We start from the raw sequence: 8,251 nt of genomic DNA on the forward strand, positions 1-8,251 counted from the left end.
TTCTGCAGTGTGTCATTACTTATATTTAATCAGGAAAAAAATAGGGAGTTTACCCAATGAACCAACCTGTTCATTGGAACCATCTTTAGACAGTAGTAAATAAATTAAAAAGTAACAAGTGTGGATGGTAGTAAAATAACACCAATATATTAAGGATAATGACCTAAACAAATGTATAAAGTAATGCAGATAAAACATTCAAATAAATATTAACTTCAGTTCAATAGTAATAACTTATATTCCTAGACTTTTTATAGTATTATGCAACTTTCTATCTCAGTAATACCAAGACTTTATTATGTCAGTGAATATACACACTTGCAGTATAAAAACATTTTATATATTTTTAAAACATGATATATCTTTTATTCTTAACCTTCCTTGGTATCAGAATATGCCCCATATATCCTTTCCATAGAAAATAAGAAGTCATCTTTTCTACCTAAATATCATATTAAATTTCTTATCGTATCTATTATTTGCCTTTAAACTTAATCATCTTTTTCAGTAATTTCTAAGAACTTCATGCTTTCTCTGAATAAAGAGGTTAATATTTATCTATGATAAAGTAGGAAACATCAGGAAAATTAAACAGAACTCACAGTTTCTATGAGGTTGCTGTTGAAAAAAATGAAAGCATTAACAATGCAGAAATACTTTATTTCAAGTACTTCTCTGTGTAGAGGATATATATTTAAGTGTATACATCTTTGTTAGAAATAGTTCAAATGAACTTGTGAAGACAAACACAGACATAGCAAGTAGAGCAATAGGAAAAGTATGGAATTTAAGGCTTTGTACTGTCTTGTGAAGATAATTTAATTCCTCTTTTTCACTCAGATGTAATATAAACCATAAAGTTGTTGGTGGCCTTAATGATGTTAGGTTTAATCTACGGCAATAAACATGGATAACATAAATAGAAACACACAGACTATGACTACTAAATGCTCTCCATTCTGAAATGCATACACCAACGGGGAAACATTGAATGCAACCCTTTGAAAGCCAAGAATAGTAATCATCTTTAATTCTGTTTTATTTTTATCTTGCCACTCTGCACTTGTTCTTTGCAGAAAAGACACAGAGAGCTGTCCTTAGAATATTCAAAAGTCCTGAGGAAATGAGAAACAGAAATCTCACCAGAATGTCTGTTTTGCGAGTCTCTGGAACCCAGCTTTTCTCACTTGACAGCTTTGTTGTAGATAAGTTCTAACTAAGTTATCAAACATTTTATTTGGCTGAACTGAACTTAACCCAGTCTATAGATTGCTATGTTTAACTTGAAGTTGGTTTATCTAGTAGACAAATTTTTAAGCAGAGAACATATGTCAATTAACAAGCTAGCTAGAATTATTTATCTCTAGGTAGAATGTACGCCATATGGCTGTTTTGTTCTAAACTAATGTGTTAGTGAAGTAGGATTGAATCAAACCCTACTCAAATAAAACAAAGAGTCAAGATATATAGATAAATATGCACACACGCATTAGGCTTGTGTAGAATTATTGTGGGGTAGGGTGGAGGAAAGAAAGCAAGAATTTAAACCATACTGATTTCTTTTAAGAATAATAGTTGAAGCTCAAACTCAGATTCTAAGAAAAATAAAGGTAGTGATTTGTCACCCTTGAGAGCACCTACTCATATTTGAAAATTCTCTCCAATGAATGCCAATAATTATCTATACCCAACCCATCTGCAGGTTGAATATTAGACATGTAAAATGGAAGGTCAGTGCTAGGACATAGATGCAATCCCTTGTGAGATTAAGGTCATTCATCAGACACCATAGAGAAAGTTATAATATGACTGGGTATATCTATTAACAGTGAAGAAATGGATATTTCCACTAGGATCACCATAGACATAATGGTGGCTGACATGAATGTTATTTCACAGACTATGGCTATTAAATTTAGAGTTGAAGTCACTAAATCTCTCCAAACATACTTATACACATCTCCAAAATGCAAAGACAAATTGAATAGTTATTCAGGCAATGAACTACTGTTATGGGAAAGCTTCTATATTTAATCTATTTATAAGTGATGTATGCTCTATTTCACCATGCTACACCTAGTAAACAAATATGGTGCTGGAACTATAAGTAACCCACAATAACTATTGCTTTCTTTGCTGCCAATTTCATAAGCGAAACACCACCCGCTGGGTAATCTAGACACATACCTTAAAGAAAACATACGTAAAACTAAACTTCCCATATTCTCCACCCATACCTGGTTCAGTCCTCTTGGCATATCTCTAATCTATGTTCTTCCCTCCATTTTCACTCCTGGCAAACTAGTCCAAGCTACCATTTCATCATACCTGGATGACAGGTCTTTGATTTTACTATTACTCCATACAGCCAATGTGATAGAATATGAATCAGATTATTTTACTCTCTCCAACTTAAAAACCTTAAATCGCTTCCTGTTTTCTTTTTCAAAACATTTTTATTGATTTCAGGGAGAAAAGAAGAGGGAGAGGGAAGGAGAGAGAGATAAAAACACCAATGATGAGAGCAAATCATCGATTGGCTGCCTCCTGCATGTCCCATATATACCAGTACATATCTTCCTTTTTCATAGCACTCTTTTATCTGCATTGATTTCTTTATTGTATTTATTACTTTACCCTGTTTTTGTCACTAATTTACTACTTTACCCTGGCTTTGCTCACTAATGTGTCTCTAACACCTTGAGTTGTACATAGCACATAGTAGATGCTTAGTAAACATTGCTGGCATAAAAAAGAAACCTCAAAAGATTGTTTAAATTCTATACTTGCTTGGTTTTAAACATGTCTCTTTTTGGAGCTTTAAACATTAAACCAGCAACAACCAGTCGCAAATTTGTTGTTAAGGCTGATTTATAACTACAGAGTTAATACTCCTTCTTGGCATTCGTTTTAGGTTTAGAGAAGCTGATCTTCATGAATACTGGATGAGACTCCATAAGCCTACTCTCTGCAATGCATGTTTTATTTCTGAAAGCCTGGAGAAGGGCGCTTTGTAATTAATGATTATTTTCCCCTCCAATTATATCATCTGCTGTAATATAGTAAGTACATAAATGTATAATATTGTGCAGAATGCTCTGTTGGTCCACGCACTGATTCTACTTGGTGAAGGATATCATTTCTTCCATCTTTCTCCTTGTTCCTCACATCACTCCTACATGACTTCAGTTACAGCGAAAAATGTTAACTACTTACAACTTATCTATTTATTCTAATAAAAGTAATTGTTAAAAAGAATAAAATCCCTCTTCAACTATACTGACACCGTGGTATATCTTGCTTAAAACAACTGAAACATGTTAACATTTATAGCACTATGAAAATATCAGAAACTATTTTACAATAAAAACATATGCAGAAAGTTAAATATTATCCATCATAGATAGATGTATTGATATTATCTATAAATTTGGCAAGAGCTAGGGGAAATACTTAACATTAATTTCTATTCCTATAATATATCCATGCTACAATTCCTCAGCTGTGCAACTATTCACATGAACCTATACTGACGTGCTGCATAAATAATTCTATAAGAGATACTTCTTTTTTCACAAAATATTCATATCCATAAATACCCAACCACATTAAAGTGTAATATTTTTAATTTTATTACTTATTAAAAATCTCAAAGAAGACTCTGAAAAAGAGACATCAGGTTTAGATAGTTGAGTGAAACCCCAAAATGTCATTTCAGTAACAGTATTTACTATTTACAGCCCATTAACTCAAACTCAGTACCTTACATAGTATATCCGTATTATCATAATGATCATAATCACCATTATCACCTCTTTAAATTAAAGATCCCATTCTGCCAATTGGCATGCATTTGTAAGCTATTGAAAATGCAACAGTACAATGTTGTCTTATTCATGCAGAATGGGTAACTTTTTGTTTGAAATTCATTTGTCCAGAAATAAGAGTTTGGAATAATATTTTTAAAATAAGAATATGACTAAGAGTATCTTTCATATCAGCTCTTCAAGGTCAGAGAAAATAAGTTCTGTGATTGAGGAATATGGGTGCTTTATTTCCATTGTACATTTATTCCACATGCAAGGGTACTTGTAAAAGAATGTTCAGAACCTCAAAAACTAAAATACAACGAAAATAAAAGTTCAGCTGCTAATAAATAGGTAGAAATTGATAAATATATATTTCCACAGGAAGACATTAGCCCTATATTGTTAGGCTAAAGAATAAAAATGAATTATAACACCCCTTTTAAAATATGAGCCAATATATGTTTTAAAATACTATTTATGAATATGTAGATGAATATAATAATGGTTATTTATGAGTGGTGATATTGTAGCTTTTATAAATAGATATAGGTATAGATATAGATATTCTTAAGTACACCACAATTTTTTATAATGAATTTATATATCGATGCATAATTTAAAAAATAAAAATAGTTTTAAAGCACTTAGAAACACAGAGAGCTAATTCCCATTCTCTATCTTCTTAATTATAAAACAGACTCAGGTGCAATGTTGAAAGACTTTAAAAATTTTATCCCCTCCTTCCACAAATCACTAGAATCAAGTAGAAGGGGCCTCAGTGTGACATCATTGAAAGATAACATCACTGTTCAGTACTCACTCCTACAGCTTTGAGAAAGGTTCTGCTATGTCAGCATAAGAGGAGAAGAGATAAATGAAAACAGAGGGGGCCTGATTCACTGGTCAGATCTCATATGCGATATAACCCTTACTCCTATAAAATCACTTATATTACTGAATCTTAACTACATTGCAGACAGAAAATATAGTGAAACCATTGCATACACTACAGTAGCTTGCATATTTTGTCCTGTTCATAGCAAATGTTTCCCTTCAAGCATAAAAAGTATATGTGTGGTTTTATTTCATTCAATTTGCATGTTTGCTTTCATTGTCTCAACTTTAACATTTATGTTCTCAGTGAAAACATTTTTAATTTTTAAGAAAAACTATAAATCTCCACTTAAAATCATTTTTTAAAATTGTGCTGGTAAAGGCTGAATTTAGAGCATCTGGTTTATAAATGTTTTTTTGAAATGACCCTTAGTTGCATATATATCAGCACTGAAATTCATAGACTTTCTGGAACCACAGCTTCAGTTTCTGGCAAGACTGACATAGCTCCCTAATTTTCCATGAGATAAGGTACATTCCTTCTAATTCAGCTTATTTAGGTCTTTTTTTTTTTGGGGGGGGGGGAGGGGTTAGGGAGTGGGGGAGGGGGGTGTTTTCTATCTCCAAAGGTCTGAGCTAACCACCTAATTAATAAAGAATTCCCCATAAGATCTTTTCTTAAGAATTGTCTTTTGTAAAATCATAAATTATTATGGCTCAACAAGTGAAAGATTTTTAAATATTTTAAATGCACAGAAAAGAATATAACATACACTTATGCAACAGCCACTTCCAATAAACTTTTAATATTGCCATATAAACTTTACCATCCTCATTTTATTTTTTTCAGAGGCATAAAATATTTGAGCTATAGCTAAAGTCTCATAATCCCTGCAGTTCTATATGATTTTAAACTGTTACCTCACATTTATATTAACAATATAAACAAAAATGATTTAAAATGTACCCATATTGATACTTGCTATGCTATTTATATCCTATAAACTTCCATTGTATGCATTAAGCTTTTGTTTATATCCCACTTAGCATAATTACTGAATGTTAAAATTCACTTTGTCTCATCGTTTCAATCTTTCATTCATTCATCCACTCACTCATTTCTAAGTATTTCTCTACAGTACATTTCTCTTATCCTCCCTATTTCTTTATTATGGTAACATCACCAGGCATTTGTTAGATCTTCCTCTTTTATTGCCAGAACTCTTTACCTCACTTCTTTACTTGCTATTACCTCTTTGTGCTGTGTGCTGTGTTCATGGTAATTCTCTCCATAGCCATATCTATTTTGGTATTAAATTCATCTTTGTAGTTTATTATATACTAGAGGCCTGGTACATGAATTTGTGCACTGGTGGGGTCCCTCAGCCTGGCCTGTGCCCTCTGGAAATCCGGGACACCTTGGGGGATGGTGGACTGCCCATCAGAGATTGGGCCGAAAACGGCAGTCCACCATCCCCCAAGGGATGTAGTAGTGCTGAAGCAGGAGGCTGCCGGGGGGGGGGGGGGGGGGGGGGGGGGGGGGAGCCGGTGCTGCTCCACTCATCCCAGCCCCACTGTGCCTGCCACCGCTGCCACTCGGTAAGCTTGCTGAGTGGCGCTCCCACCATGGGAGTGCACTGACCACCAGGGGGCAGCTTCTGCGTTGAGTCTCTGCCCCCTGGTGGTCAGTGCACGTCATAGCGACCAGTTGACCGGTTGTTCAGTCATTCGGTCATTTGGTTGCTTAGGCTGTTAGATATAGGTATATCTATCTTTACAGAAATTGTATATGATAAAATGCATAAATACTATTTCTACTCATTTTTTCCTCTACCTTTTAAAATATATATTTTTTTTTACGGTTTCGACTTATTCGTATTCATTTAAGCATTTTAAACATATTATCTCAAGCATTTTAAGTCTGGTCAGTGCCTGTTTTATTCTTTGCTTCACCAACCTGAAGTTTTAATAATAACAGTAATACTATTAATAATAGCAGTATGAATTTATTTTTATTGAACAACAATGCTATGCTAGGTATTATTCTAAGTATCTTATATGCATTTACTCTTTTAATCTTTACCATCTTATGTGGTAACTCATTATTATTGAATTTTACAATATATAAATGTGAACTATTTCTTCAAAGTTCAGAGTCTCTTAATCAGTATACTACAGTTTCTCTTAATAAATGTATATATGCAGATTTTATCAGTTAATAACCATTTTCTTGATTCTTAAAGATCATTCTACTAATGAAAAAAATTCAGTCAAACAAGCCAAACTCAATGAGGGCACTATATATTTGTGTATATATCTATGCATAAATATATGTAATTTGTATGTAAATAATAAATACATAATTATGTATGTACACATATACAGAAATTGTGTAGCATATCATGAAAATTTTTGTTCTATTCCTTAGATCTTAAGTTGATTAAATTAGAAGAAATATTGTGTTCACCAAACAACAAAGACTAATTATATGGTGCTTTTATTTAATTCACTTTGTAAAATTGTATGTGGACTTCATATACCAGGTATACTGACATAATTTGCCTCACATTCCTGCTGAAACATTTGTGAATGTTTCTGGATTGTTAAACAAAATGTTTGGAATGATCTAACTAAATCAGATCCCAACCATACATAAATTATTGTTTTGGATTCAAAAATACTTTCTACTCATAGTGGTTTTGGACAGAATGTTAATTGTAACACCCTTTTATCATTCATGACAACTAGAGCACAACATTATGTCAAATTCAAAGAGAAAGTCCTCACAACCTTAAACTCATTTGCTAATAAGGTATTCTTTCTTCCCTAAGTGAATATAATATAAACAGAAAAAGATATAAAATATATCTTGACCCAAGAAGAAGCCAAGAAAGTAGCCTTGGCTATCTAAAATTTATTCAGGGATAAAACCATGGCTATGTATTTAAACAACTTTTAGAAACTAAATTGGAAGTTATAAAACATTTTGGCCATTTAAAAAATGTTTTAAAAAAATTTTAAGAAACAAATATAACTCATTTGCCTATGTTTTCATTACTAAGGGAAAGCCCTAAGGGGCAAGCTCAGAGTTTAAAGTTTAAATGACTCTAAGGAGGCTTTATTTTATAGGCAGTATAGAAGGCATATGACTTGAAATCTTTTAGTGACTGCTCTGTGAAATGAATACACATTTGGCCCTATGTATGCAAGACTACAGAGACAGTGCAGCCTCCTTGGTAACTAACCCTCATGTACAACATTAATAGAGACTCAACTGATCGCAACTTCAAAAGTCTTGGGGATGATTTGAGGACTAGGTGAAATAATTAGCTTGTTCCACTAATGCGCATGCCAGTTGTCCAAAGGAGAGGCTGGGAAGTGAAGGCCATCTGCTAGGAATGTAACACATTTTATCACATTTTCACTTTTCACAAACAGACTAAAAATGACATTATCACCATGTGGCAAATAAATTCACTGTGGCTAGGTATCCAGCTAGGAAATATGAGAGCAGAGATCCAAATACTGGTATAGCTGTATGTTTCTAGGCCAACAGATACTGGCGATGTTTAGCCCACATCCATGGACTAACTTGTCCTGCTGACACA

Source organism: Myotis myotis, unplaced genomic scaffold (assembly GCF_014108235.1).
Source record: "Myotis myotis isolate mMyoMyo1 unplaced genomic scaffold, mMyoMyo1.p scaffold_m19_p_2, whole genome shotgun sequence".
NCBI lineage: Eukaryota > Metazoa > Chordata > Mammalia > Chiroptera > Vespertilionidae > Myotis > Myotis myotis.